At 57.9% G+C, this 12,696-nt stretch overlaps 1 protein-coding gene and 1 long non-coding RNA gene across 2 annotated transcripts in view; one reads left to right on the top strand and one right to left on the bottom strand.

Moving 5' to 3' along the window:
• The window catches only part of TBC1D14 (TBC1 domain family member 14), a 103,761-nt gene extending 103,436 nt beyond the window's left edge, over window positions 1-325 (bottom strand). Inside the window, exon 1 of the mRNA XM_002926275.4 lies at window positions 224-325. The gene's annotated coding sequence lies outside the window, so the exon portion shown is untranslated. The remainder of the gene's footprint in view (window positions 1-223) is intronic.
• An 8,637-nt stretch (window positions 326-8,962) lies between these two features.
• On the top strand, window positions 8,963-12,102 carry LOC117804471. The gene is made up of 2 exons (XR_004628943.1): window positions 8,963-10,430; window positions 10,681-12,102. It is a non-coding gene; the product is annotated as an uncharacterized LOC117804471 (long non-coding RNA).
• Window positions 12,103-12,696: the final 594 nt, after the last annotated feature.

The raw sequence follows: 12,696 nt of genomic DNA, 5'->3' as shown, positions 1-12,696 counted from the left end.
CCGCTTCCGCCCGGCTGCCGCCCCCCGCCGCGCCGCCGCGGCTCCTCGAGCTCGACGCTCGCCCAGCTGCCACTCCTCGGCCGCTCGTCCGCCAGGCGCGGGCCCCGGAGCGGCGTCGCCGGCCCTTTTCTCTCCCGAGGGCCCAGTGGAGCCGCGAGGGGCGGGCTGAGGGGATCTTCGAGTCCGCCCAGCCCCCGTGGACACCCGCCAGTGGCCTCCGTACCTGGTCGGCTCCACCCGCGGCCATCTTGGAAGTGGGAAGCGGCCGGGAGGGGGAAGGGGCACGAGCGGGCAGGGACCAGGCCTGGGGAGCCGAGCGGCGGAGCGCATCGATGGGCGCCCCTGGCCCGGGGCAGGTGTGCGGCGCGGACGGGCGTGCACGGGGAACATGGGTTCGGCGTCATCCCGGGCTGGCCTTAGTCTCTTGATCTGTAAAACGGGCATTTCTGATAGTTCTCCTTAGTCGACCTGTTACACGGTGCCTAGCGCCGTAGTTCCCACACTTAGCTGCGCTTTAGTGTCCCTGAAGATTTAGAAAATTCCGACGCCCTTGCCACTCCCAGGCCTATTAAATCCCGGCCTCTGGAGGGGGATACAGTTTGAGCCGGGTCTGTGGTAAAAGCCGTCATGCAGAGTGGCAGATGAAGTCGCTGTCCCCGGGTCCCTTCACGGGACCGGAGCAGAGAGGGGTCAGAAGCCGGGTGCTTCGCCTGGAACCGCTCTCCAAGACCAGGCGAAGCCCTCCTTCGAGGATCTAGGCTCCTGGGGCCAAAGCGGGTTTATCTTGTGCACTAACTACTGTGTTCCCGGGGCCTGGCACGTAGTTGGCACTTACATATTTGCTGAATCGTTAAATTCTGGAGCTATCAAGAGCAGAGGGAAGACTTCAGTGGCTGGGACCCAGGAGGCCTGGGGTCCGCGCAAGGCTTGGAGCCCTCAGGGCTGTCGCTGGCAGAATTACCAGAAGGGAAACATCAGCTGAATCTGAAGGAGGATTTGAACTGGCAAAGCAGGCAGGGACGGAAGGGTAGTGTCTCCTTCACGGAGTATCTGGAAGCATGCGGTGGAAGATGCATTTGTCCCAGCCACGGTCGGTCGTTAGTGTTGGGGCAAGGAACCCCTGGCTTGTTTCTCCTGCCTGCGTCCTAGGTCTAAAAACTCTCATGGGGCGCCTGGGTGGTTCAGTCCCTTAAACGTCTGCCCAGGGTCCTGGGACGGAGCTCTGCATTGGGCTCCCTGCTCAGTGGGGAGCCTGCTTCTCCTTCTCCTGCTCCCCCTACTTGTGCTGTCTGTCAAATAAATAAAATCTTTAAAAATTAATAAATAAAATGTTAAAAAAAAAAAAACCAACCAAACCTCTTAGCACCTATTAGTTATGACGGCAGGAGGGGTGAGAAATTTTTAAAAGGCAATCTCTTATGAGAATACTTTAACACCCCTTACAGTGCTTGGTGCATAACAGAAGTTTTACAAATGCTTCCATTTCTGGGTGGTCTTAAGGAAAAATGCTGGGTCTCCTTCAAACCCCAACCTGCCTTCCCCTGCTTATTTTAAGAAAACATTAAAAGTACAGACTTGCTTCGGGCCAGACTTAATTAGCAATGTAATAAATAGGATTAATAAGTCCGCCTTTAAAGTGTTTCTTGCAACTCCCCCAAATCCCCTCCCGCCCTCATTCTGAGTCTTAGGATTTTAAAACCCCACAATGACTAGGAACCATTGTTCTGAATCCAGAACCAAAAAAAAAAAAAAGTATGGCCCGCAGATTTACAAGTGGCGCCCCCTCTGCCTTCTCCGCACCCTCTCCCCATTCTGCCACCCACCCCCAGTTCCCTGCCCCAGCCCAGAGTCACTTACACCTTCACTGAGCCTAACAGTTAAATATACAAGGACAGAGAAAAGCTATGTGGGTGTCTGCACACCTGTCACCTGTGAGACCCTCCGCGCCTCCCAGCGCCCCTCTGTAACATGGAGACAACCATGTTAGGGCAGTCTGTGCCCGGCCCCAGCTCTGCCGCATGCTGTGGGAAAGCCGTCCAGCCTCATGCAGACCGAACCCCGAGATCCCCAGAATGATTCTCAGCTCGGCTGTTCCTTTGAGGGCTGCCAAGCTGTTGCTTGAGGTAGACAAGCACGAGCAGTCAGCACCCTCGGCTCAGTTCTGGGCCCAGGACTGGCTGACCCGTCCTTGGCTGTGTCCGGGAGCCTTTCCGCGTCTACAAGACTCCTAGCACCTCCCCCTCCCACGTTGTGTGAGGATTAGAGACAAAGTGAGTGGCAGCGACGGTGAAATATCAAAAACGGTCTGGCTTGGTCCGTTTCTGGTGGGTTTGGGGAGCTCTTGGCACCGTCCCAGCAATATGACGAAGAGAGTGTTGGTCAACCCGCCGAGGTGAGGGGGGTGTGGGCCGCCGCAGACTTCGGGCCTGACCTCCGAGCCTCCCTGGGCTTACTAAGCTGGAGCAGGTGCCTGATACCCATGGAAACCGCCCCTGTGCCAGCCTGTGCTGGACCCTGGCCACACCGAGTGACTGACGGCCCACAAGTACCGCCCTTGCAGATCCCCAGTCTCGAGGGGCAGATGGACATGTCACCTCACAAATTCAGCCCCACCTCCTTGCAAGGAAAATGATTCACTGACCAGATGCAGACCCCAGAAGGGTCATAAGCAAGCATCAGGACCCTTACAGATCCTCAAGCCCACCCTCCCTCAGAGGGGAAACTGAGGCCCAAAGGGCGGGTGGGGTAGGAGGTGGGCACAGGATGAGGCCAGAGGTGGCTTGCCCTGCAAAACCCCTTTGCATCTCCTCTCAGGAGATATGGGGATCTAGTCACCCAAACACACGGTTTGCCCCCTGACTCCTGCCCAGCCCCCCAGTGTGAGCTCCCCATGAATGTCTGTTGAATGGATGAATCAAGTTTGCTCATAGCTGCACCTGTACCTGGAGCCGTCCCAGGCACCCTGTGCCGTCCTGGCTCCTTCACCCCGTGACCACAGTCGAGCCTCACAAGCTGTCCCACTGGCACAGTGACTCACATTTTGCAGGTAAGGGGACATGCGCTGGGCAGCGAGGCTGTCCGATCCAGGGCTCACAGCGTGTTCTCCACTCGCAATCCTCCCTCCCGCCCTCCTCGCCCACAGCCTCTGTTCAGAGCCCACCGGGGCCAGACCATCCCCGCGAGGCAGAGGCAGATCGCACAGCCCTTGTTTATTTCAGAAGCGCGACCCGTCAGCCCAAGCGTTTTCAGAAACCCACCAGAAAACTTATCCTTTCTGCCTTCACTCCTCGGAGGGTTACCCCTTCACCGCGGGCATGGGAGCGCTCACTTTTTGGAAACAATGCCTGTAATTCGGGTTCTCTAGTTGCTTCTGAAAATTGAGCAATATGATAAAAATAAAAAATAAGAAAATACAAACACAGGCAGCGATAGCTGGGGGAGCTGGAGGTCAGCCTTCCCACAGCCTCAGCTCAGAGAAGCTAGCCAGAAACACAGAGATGGAAGAGGGTCAGGACAACCAGGAACCCTGAGAAGCCCCTGCACTTGGCTGCAAGATGCAGCTCTCAGCCGGCATTCTCCTCCCAGTTTTAACAGGTGCACTTACCTGCTTCCTACCTGCACTCAATTGAACTCGCTGAATGCAGGGAGGCAAATCTCCTAGAACACTTTCCTGAACGGGAGAAGGCAGGGCCCCAGCAGAGGAGGAAGCCAAAGAAAAAAGTGTAACACGCAGAATCTCTTCGGTCTGTCAAGACCCTTGAAAGGAGCTATCCTTAGAATGTCACCCCAAAATTCAGGCAATGACTATTGTAAAAAGATATTCACAGTGTTACTTGCAATAATGAAATGGACATAATGTAGATGGCTGATCATAGGAGAGATTAAACAGAGAGACTTATACGCAGACATTAAGAAATGTTTATTATAGCACATAAGAAATGCTTCAGAATTTTAAATAAAGTGTAAGCAAAGAATATGGAATATGCACCATCCACAGGCATGAACAGGTAGAAATGCTGAAATGAGTCTCGGAACATGCTTGATTGTCTTCCGTCCCTATATATGTTGAAACTTTTGGATCTCCCCATGACAAGTATGTGCCCCGTTTATAATACAGACGGGCTAGGATGCTCACTGATCGGTAACCGGCGGACTTCGAAAAGCACGGTAAACTGTCAGATGAGGGCTCCGTGCCTGGCGCCCCTCTTACCAAAGCCTTTGAGCAAAGCAAGCACCGTTCCGTGCTCATGCTCCAAGACGTTAGGGAGTCTGTGCACAGCCAGGCTGCACAACAGAGCTACGTGACTTCAGTCTGTGCAGCCCACCCTCTGTCACAGCGTCTCTAGCTGCCCTAGTGACCCTAGGAGGCTCTACCATTGCCCCGTTTCACTGGGAACACTGGAACCCAGGTGGATCTGGCCCCAAATCAAAGATCACTCATTCCCACAGCATGCCAAGTCACTGGCTGGAAAAAGCGAGTTATAATGAAACCAACAGACCCTCCGAATTAGGGAAGGCATGGCCTTGCCGGGGGAGGGGGGAGACCCAGGGGACTGTGGCCTCTGGCTTACTGAATCTTAAGAGGGGCCTGAGGCCTTGAAGGCTCTAGGTATGAAGGAAACAGAGTGCCTGGGGGCAGGGCGTCCGGCACACCACCGTGGAATTTTCCAAATAGCCTTGTTTTGTAAAGGCATCACTCAGTTGCCTGTGCTGTCACCATCGGACAGCAAAGCCTGGTTTAGAAGCTGTGGGGTCAGGTCCCACATGGGAGCTGCACGAGGAAGGGGCAGAGGGCAGAGGGCAGAGGGCGGGGCGGGGGGAGAGGGGCAGCTTCTTTCCACACAGGAGGATCCTCCTGGCCACACATGAGGCTCTGTCCCTGGGCCTGAGGTCCTCCAGGTTCACAGGACTACCTGGGGTTGTCCTCACAAATGAGCCTTTGCCCCTGCTCTGCCCTCTAGCTGGAACTCCCAGACTCCCTTCTTGCTCGAATTCCTGGTCCCTCCATCGAGTGGCTCCCAACATTACCCCAGGTGCTGCCAGACCCACACCATCCCCACCCCGTTTATGCCTGTGTTGATCCCTGGGCCACCCTCCCAGATACCCTTTTGCCTTGTAGGGTCTCTGTATAGTCCTCGGGTTCCTAGCAGGCAGCCGGGACCCACACCGAGGAGGGCAAACAGCAAAGCCTTACTGACTCCTGCGATGTGGCCACTCCCTTCATCCTGGCACCTGCAGCTGTCGCAGAGAGGAAACTGAGGCTCAGAGAGGGGGACCTTCCGCCCAAGGCCCCACTGCAGCTAAGTACACAGGCAGGATTTGAACCCAGGCCCTCTAGCGCCAGAGCCCTGCTCTGGGCCACTGTACCATATGGTGGATTCCCCTCCTGTCCCTGGGGGGGGAGGCCTCACCCACATGACTCACCCCCCCCCCCCCGAGGCTTAGTTTGCTCACCTGTAAAATGGAGATGCCCGTTAAACCCCAGGTCCTTGGGCTCTTGGAAGGACTTGGGGAGATGCGGCCCCTGGAGAGAGGGGGGCTGAGTGGGATCAGGGAGGAGCAGGTGGGGGCGTGCGTGTAGGAGGGGGCACATGCAGCATCACTCAGAGGAGGTGAGTGGGTGGTTCCAGGGTGCAGGGACTTAGGCCGGTATTCTGGGGGACACAGAGGCCACCCAGCCTTCCTCAGCTCCCCAGCAGGGCTCCAAATGGATGTCTGAACCGAAAACATAGAAGCGCAAGAGGCCCGTCCGGCCCCGCCAGGGCTCATGCAGGGAGACCGCACAGGGTGAGGAAAGAGGCCCGGGCTTGGAGCCAGGAGACCGAGACCGAGACCAAGGCCTGGGCCCCATCCCAGGTGTGCGGCTCACGGCACCTGAGTGGTGATGGGGCAGTGCGTTTAACACGTCTGGTGGGAAGTCCCAGGTCTGAGGGGGTGGGAAGACTCCTCTGTCTCCACCGCATCTGCCTGCCCTGGGGAGCGAAGCTCAGCAAGGCCTGGGGCGACCTGCGTAGAGTTCTAGAGCTCGGAGGGACAGGACAGAGATTTCATACTGCCGGAAGCAGCCGAGTGAGAACGCTGCGGGTGCCCCGCCCCAGGGCAGACCGGCTGCGGGAGCCTGGCTGTCCCGGGGTCTGCGGCTAGGAGAGGGGGGCCGCTTCCAGCAGGAGCGCGAGGGGCCAGGCTGTGCGGGCAGGGGTGGGGGGTGCGGGCGCACCTCACCATCTGCCGCCTCTGTCCCTTCTGACTCCACCTGGGCTCTTCAGAATTAGGCTCCACTGCTGAACGAAAACCTCACTTTTCCCACTTCTGGCTTACCGGCTTCATCTTTCGAACAATTTTAGGGATGGAAACTGTCAAACCTACACAAAGTAGAGCACAGGGGAGAGGCGGGGGCCAGGGTCCTGCTGCTCCCCGCACGCACCGCTGTGTGCTGTGTCCGTTTGTCCTGCACGCTTTCCAGTGCAGCTCGCATCACAGCCTGCCCCATGCCCATCTCCGGCAGTCCTCCCCGGCTTTCTGTTTCAATCCCTACGTAGACAATGGGGGAGGCCAGTGCTGGGCCTGTCTGGGTCACCGCGCTGTCTTTTCTGAAGCGTAAGTACCATACTGTGGGCATACCTGACACAGTTAACAAGAATTCCTCATATTTCCCGATTACCTTTACAAATGTTTTTCGGGGGCCCCTGGGCGGCTCAGTCGGTGAAGTGTCTGCTTTTGGCTCAGGTCCTGATCTCAGGGTCCTGGGATGGAGGCCCGTGTCAGGCTCCCTGCTCCATGGGGAGTCTGCTTCTCTCTCTCTCTCTCTCTCCCCCTCTGCCCCTCCCCACCGCTTGCTCTCTCGCTCTCTCTCTCTCAAATAAAATATTTAAAAAATAAAAAAATAAAACGTCTTTTTATCATGTTCAAACCAAGTTCCAAAGGCCACACACTTGCACGAGCTCCCCCCTCCCTGCACCCCACTCCCTATAAACTCAAGCAGTGGTTCTCAGCCAAGGACAATTTTGCCCCCAGGGGATAGATACATGGCCAAGTGCTCTGAAGTGGGTCCCTTAGGAAGCTCTGAGTTGGGGATAGAGGGAGGGACCCATTTTGGCGTTGCTCCCGGAGTCCGAATGTGTACTTCCTCCGTGTTCCATCAGGAGGGGATAGCTCGCCTCACCTTGAGCGGGGTCACCTTGCTGGCTCGGTATCGCTGTCGGGGCACAGGATGGTGAGACCCGTGACGTTTAGCGTAATGCAGTTATGACTTTAACTCTTCCCCACACACGGTTCACAAAGGGCTCTTCCACCCAGAGTGGACGAGCCAAACTCACCGCCGTGCGGGAGGCGGGCTGCATGATCTCTGATTTTCTCCAGACGAGGAGACGGGTCGGATGCCTGAGACCCCAAAGTCAGCATTAGCACCTGGCCGAGCTCAGGCACGGCCACCTGCCCGGAGCTCCATTCACAGGAGTAAGCTGAGCTCACCCCAGGGAAGGGAGGAAATGCCACGGCAAGCCTCTTTGAAAAGCTATAAAGTTCTAGAAGAGTAGAGGGTGCGTCAGCTGACTCTGAAATCCCTTCCCAACCGCAGAGACCACTGCTGTGCCCTCGACACAAGTGGTGCCCCTGTTCACACCCGTCCACGCTCCCTGCTACCTCCAGGGTGAACCTGTTTCGAGAGCCGTTCAAGGCCCTCACAAGCTGACGCCTCCCACCTCCCTACTTCCCTCTCTTCCCGAATGACGGTCCCCACTCAGGCCATACCCACTAGGACGCTGCCGGTCAGATGCTGACAAACTAAGCCGAGAGCCTGGGACGGTCTGACCCGTTGACTTGGGTGGCCACCACGGAGGGAATCAGCCCCTATCCACCACCCCATACGTGCGGGCACATTATTCCTGCTCAGCCTGGCGGTCCGCCTCACTTTGCCAGTTGTTCAGAGGAGGAAACGGAGGCTCGAGAGGGTGAACGGCTGGCAGAAGGCCACATGGCAGAAGTCGTGACTCCTGCAGAGCCAGGTGGCCAGGCCCCAGCCCTGGGCTCCCCCAGCCGCCCCGCGCAGCCTCCCTCCCTAGAGCTGAGAGGTGGACCCCCCCCACCGCACTCCCGCCGGTTTCCCAGCCCCAGGGAGGCCGTGCCCAGGCAGCGGCTTCCCCAGCTTCCTGGGATCTGCGGCCAGGCTGGAAAGCCAGGGAGCACGTTGTTGCGAGCAGCCTGTCGGCAGAGTGATGGCTGGAGACGGAGGCCCTGAGGTCTCCCTGGGATGAAATGTGTTTCTTGTTCTGCAGGAAGGGCCACACCCGCTCTGAGTGTGCGGAATCAACGGCTGTGCCTCCCTCCTCCCCGTGCCCTGCCCAGATGCCGCGTGACCTTGGCCAGGCCGCCCAGCTGGTCAGGGCAGAGCAGGGCCTCACCCGTGTCACCCTGCCCCCCTAGCCTTCGGTCTTCCCGTAGCCCTGGAGTCTGACATAGAGGGCTGCCTGGACGTGGAGGCGTCCTCATGCCTTCCTTCAGACCCCTCGAGAATGGTAGTGGCTCAGGCGGGCTGGAGACCCTCTCGTTTATCTAGATGAAAGAGGACATCGTGAGAGCTTTCTTACCAGAGAGCCAGGGCTGCTGGTTTGCTGATTTAGAAAAGTAAAATTTATTACCAGCCTCAGGGTTAAGGCCTCGCACACAGCAGCATGTGGACACGTCTGTTGAATGAATGTTTCGAAACCTTATTTATGGCCAAGGCCCAGAGATGTTTTTTCCTCCTTATTAGCAGCTTAATGCCAACATGAAGATACCCTAGCCCCAAAAAGACCTCAACTCGCAGTCGCCATTTCCGCTGTGAGGACCCAGGAAGGTGGAGGCATCGCAGATCAGGAGGCAGGGAGGCCCCACTGCCCGCCAGCCTCGTCCAGATAACCGTGTCACGCGAGGTGGCGTTAAACCTGGGGAAGCATGTGCAAGTGGGGGACCCAGGTTCAGCATGAGGAACTCACCCAGAGGCCCAGGTCTCTCACTTCCTCCCCCACTCAGGAAGGGGAAGCGCAGGTGGGGGGTGGGAGTCTGGGCACACTGGAGAGGCGGGGAGGGAGGAGCCCAGTGGGAAGAGGTTCGCTGGGCATCCTGCCTAGGGCCTTGGCTAGGGCTTTAGGCGGTGGGGGAGCTGCCTGCCTGCTGGGCAAATGTCTTCCAAGGGAGGGGTGAGACAGGCGAGGGCGTCGGGGAGGGAGCAGTAGCCGAGCGCAGAGCGAGCGGAGGTAAGGGCCAGGTCAGGTCTGCCACCGCTGAGCTCTGGCAGCTGGCGGCCCCTAACATCTCCTGAGCTCTGGCAGCTGGGGGCCCCTAACATCTCCGAGCGGTTCCCAGGTTGGTGATCACTGGGCTGGAGTGAGGCCTGAGAGCTCAGGCATGGCAGGCGGCCTAGCAGGGGAGCCATGGGGCTGGGCGGTCCGTTATCGCTGGCTTGCAGCTTGCGGTTTGTGGGAGGATGCCGTGGGCATGTTTGATATTTGTGACCAGCAGGAATTGGGGCCCCTGGCTGGGAAAGAGAGCTACAGTCAAGCCCAGAAGGCAGCCAGGACTTGCTCAAGGCCCTCAGTGACCCCAGGAGCCCTGGGGCCACTTGAGCCTGGGGTTTAGGGCTCTCAGGCTGGGGCTCCTTCAATGCTGTGTCCTCTTGAGCAAAGGGAGAACGCGCCATGAAGCCAGCGCCAGGCTGGGCCAGTGGCCTCTCGCAGGCCAGACCCACAGTGAGGCCAGAGTTCCTGTGGGGGCTCTTCCCCCTGCTGGGGGTCTGAAGGAGGGAGTAGAAGCCACATTGGTGGGAAGGTGGGCCCCAGACCCGGGAGTGACAAGCCAGCAGCAGACTTGGCCTGGGGCTGGGACCTTCAGCACAAGCCGGGGCAACGGACAAGACCGGATGGCTTGGAAGGGCCCTGAGATGGTGGGCTCGCGGTAGAGGGCCCCGGCTGAGGCAGCAGCAGGGTCAGAGCAGGAGCCCCTCGGGGTCTGGCCCTGGCCTCCAGGACTGGCCCAGGACCAGGGGCGTTTGGGGACAGAGAGAAGCACGTGCAGGGGGAGAGGAGCCGGAGGGCGGCTCTGGAGCTTGTACGTGGGCCAGTGAGGAGGAAGCTTTACCTGCCTGTCGCCAGCCTCCTGGCCTGAAATGCACACCCAGGGTCACAGGGCTGTGGGATCCCTGATGACAAGCTCACCTAACCCCCCTCGTCTGGAAGCAGAGGGCTGTCGTCCCCATGTGTGACTGCAGGCTGGGATCGGGGGAGGCCAGGACCTGCCAGGTGGCAGGCCACGTGCCTGCCCCCCTTACCCCAGACTCGGCTCAGACACCACCTGGAGCTGGAGCTGGAGCTGGAGCTGGAGCTGGAGCTGGAGCCGGCCAGGGGAGCTGGTTTCTGGTCTGAAGCGGGACAGTGTGACCTCCCGTCAAGGTGAAGGTAGGACTGAGCCAGCCACATGGCCGTGGTCAGCACCCAGTGGCACTGGCCTGTGCAGGGCCTGACCCTGAAGCGAGGGGCCTTGAAGGGCTTTGCTACCCTCCCACCTTTAGCACCCCCCACCGTGGGGGGAGAAGAGGGAAGGAAGGGGCAGCCTGCAGACGTGATTTTCTTCTGAGAGTTACCAACTGGGGTGCAGCGGGTTCCCCTTTGCACTTCCGCTTTGCTTTTTTCCTCATCACACCCCCAGGACACCCCCAGAACAGGACCACATCTGACTCTGTGTTCTGGCCGCACGACTGTGCTATTTTGTCTGTACAAACCTACCCTACGGGAGGTAGTGTTAGGATCCCCGCTTACGCGGACTTCCCATCTTTGCTCCCCCTTGCAGCAGGCGCAGGACCTCAGGTAAGTGCCTCAGTCTTCTCACCTGTAAAATGGGGCAAACGTACCCACCTCACAGGGTTGTCCGTTAACACGACCTAATGCCTGGAAGTATGTCCACTGTTCCTGTTACTAGCAGACACGTGGACATCCAAGTGTTAGGTGGTGAGTCACTGCCAGTCACTGCTAGTTCAGTCAAGTGAGGCAATGGTTCCCAGCGATCCTCTTTCCCCACACCAGTGACGCAAGGCCAGTGGCGGGCTCTCAAGCAGGAGCGCCTTTCGTGGCCTCCAGGCTCGCAACAGTGCCCCACCTGTGATGCCACCCCGCCACCGGCTGCTTTCCAGAGAAACCCGGGGCTGGGCCCTCCCTTCCGCTCCCGGACGGCTGTGCAGACACAGCCCCCGGGCGGCCTGATGACAGCAGTGGCTGGACCCTCTCATTTAGAGAGAGGGCTTTAGGGGCGTCTGGGTGGCTCAGCGCTGAGCATCCGGCTCAGGTCACGATCTCAGGGTGTGACACGGAGCCCCACGTCGGGCTTTGTGCTCGGAGGGGAGTCTGCTGGAGATTCTGTCCCTCTGCTTTTCCCAAGATAAAGAAATAAAGTCTTTTAAAAAAAAAAAAAAGAGGGCTTTATACCCCTTTGGTTGAGAAGCACTTACCTGTGAAGTCACAATTCCTGGGGACAGAGCCCAGTCTCCAGGTGACCATGTGCACAGAGCAATGGTCTAGCCCCGGACCCGCACCCTGTTCACACCAGCAGGCTGACCACGGTCAAAGGTGGCCACAGGGCACACCTCCCGTGGATGACCTATCGCACCGGAACGGAGGACCACCTTGCCGTCCGAACACCCTCCAGACCTGCCTCAGGTACTTGCGGGAGGGGAGCCCCCCGTCCAACTGGGCACAGCCGCCGTACCCAGAAGACTAGGCCACACCTAGTCAGTGATTTAACAAACGGAGTTGGGGTAGCTGGACTCCTAGCCGGTAAAAAGGGAGGCGGAATCCTTAAGCCTCACGCCGTGTATAGAATACACATGCTTCAAAGACCACCTCGACAGGGGCATCTGGCTGCTCAGTCTGAGGAGCAGGGGACTCCAGATCTCAGGGCCGTGAGTTCGAGGCCCGCACTGGTGTAGAGATTACTTAAAAAAAAAAGAAATCAACTCTACATAAAGTATACGGGTTCTAGAAAAACAAGAAGTATAGCTTTATATTCTTTTAAAGCGAAGAAAGCATTTAAAAACATGCCCACACATCCCAGAAAGCATTAAAAAAAAAAAAAAAAGGATAAAGCAACACTGAAATGCTTCTGTATGGAATCCACTTGTCCTCTGCCCCAGATGAAAGACAAAGCTAACCGGAAAAAGTACTCGCCTTACATAACCCAAGCTGAGGCCCAGCGTACAGATGGTGAGAGAAAGGCCGCCTGGCTTCCAGCAGAGGCCCCGAAGGACCTCCTGTTCCGTGTGATGCTGGGACATCGGACGCAGCAGGCGTCCCACAGGCCGGAATCTCTCAGGAGCAACTGTACAGGGACTCCCATGTTTACAGGGGTCCGCAGAGGTGCCAACCAGAATACTGCGTACACAGGAAAGGAACATTCTACATGCCCATCAGTGAAGAAGCCACTAAATCTCTATAACAGAGCAATACAGGCGCCTGGGGGGCTCAGTGAAGCGTCTGCCTTCCGCTCAGGTCAAGATTCCAGCGTTCTAGGTTCGAGCCCCACGTCGGGCTCCCTGCTCAGCGAGGAGTCTGCCTCTAATGCCCCCTTGTCCTCTCTAATAAATAGATCTTTAAAAAAACAAAACAAAAAGCCTGAGGTACACCTACGACCACAGCCACGTGAAGCCGTGGAAGCGAAGCCGCTTCGGCCACC

Source organism: Ailuropoda melanoleuca, chromosome 11, assembly GCF_002007445.2.
Source record: "Ailuropoda melanoleuca isolate Jingjing chromosome 11, ASM200744v2, whole genome shotgun sequence".
Classification (NCBI taxonomy): Eukaryota; Metazoa; Chordata; class Mammalia; order Carnivora; family Ursidae; genus Ailuropoda; species Ailuropoda melanoleuca.
This window is presented reverse-complemented; position numbering and strand designations above follow the sequence as displayed.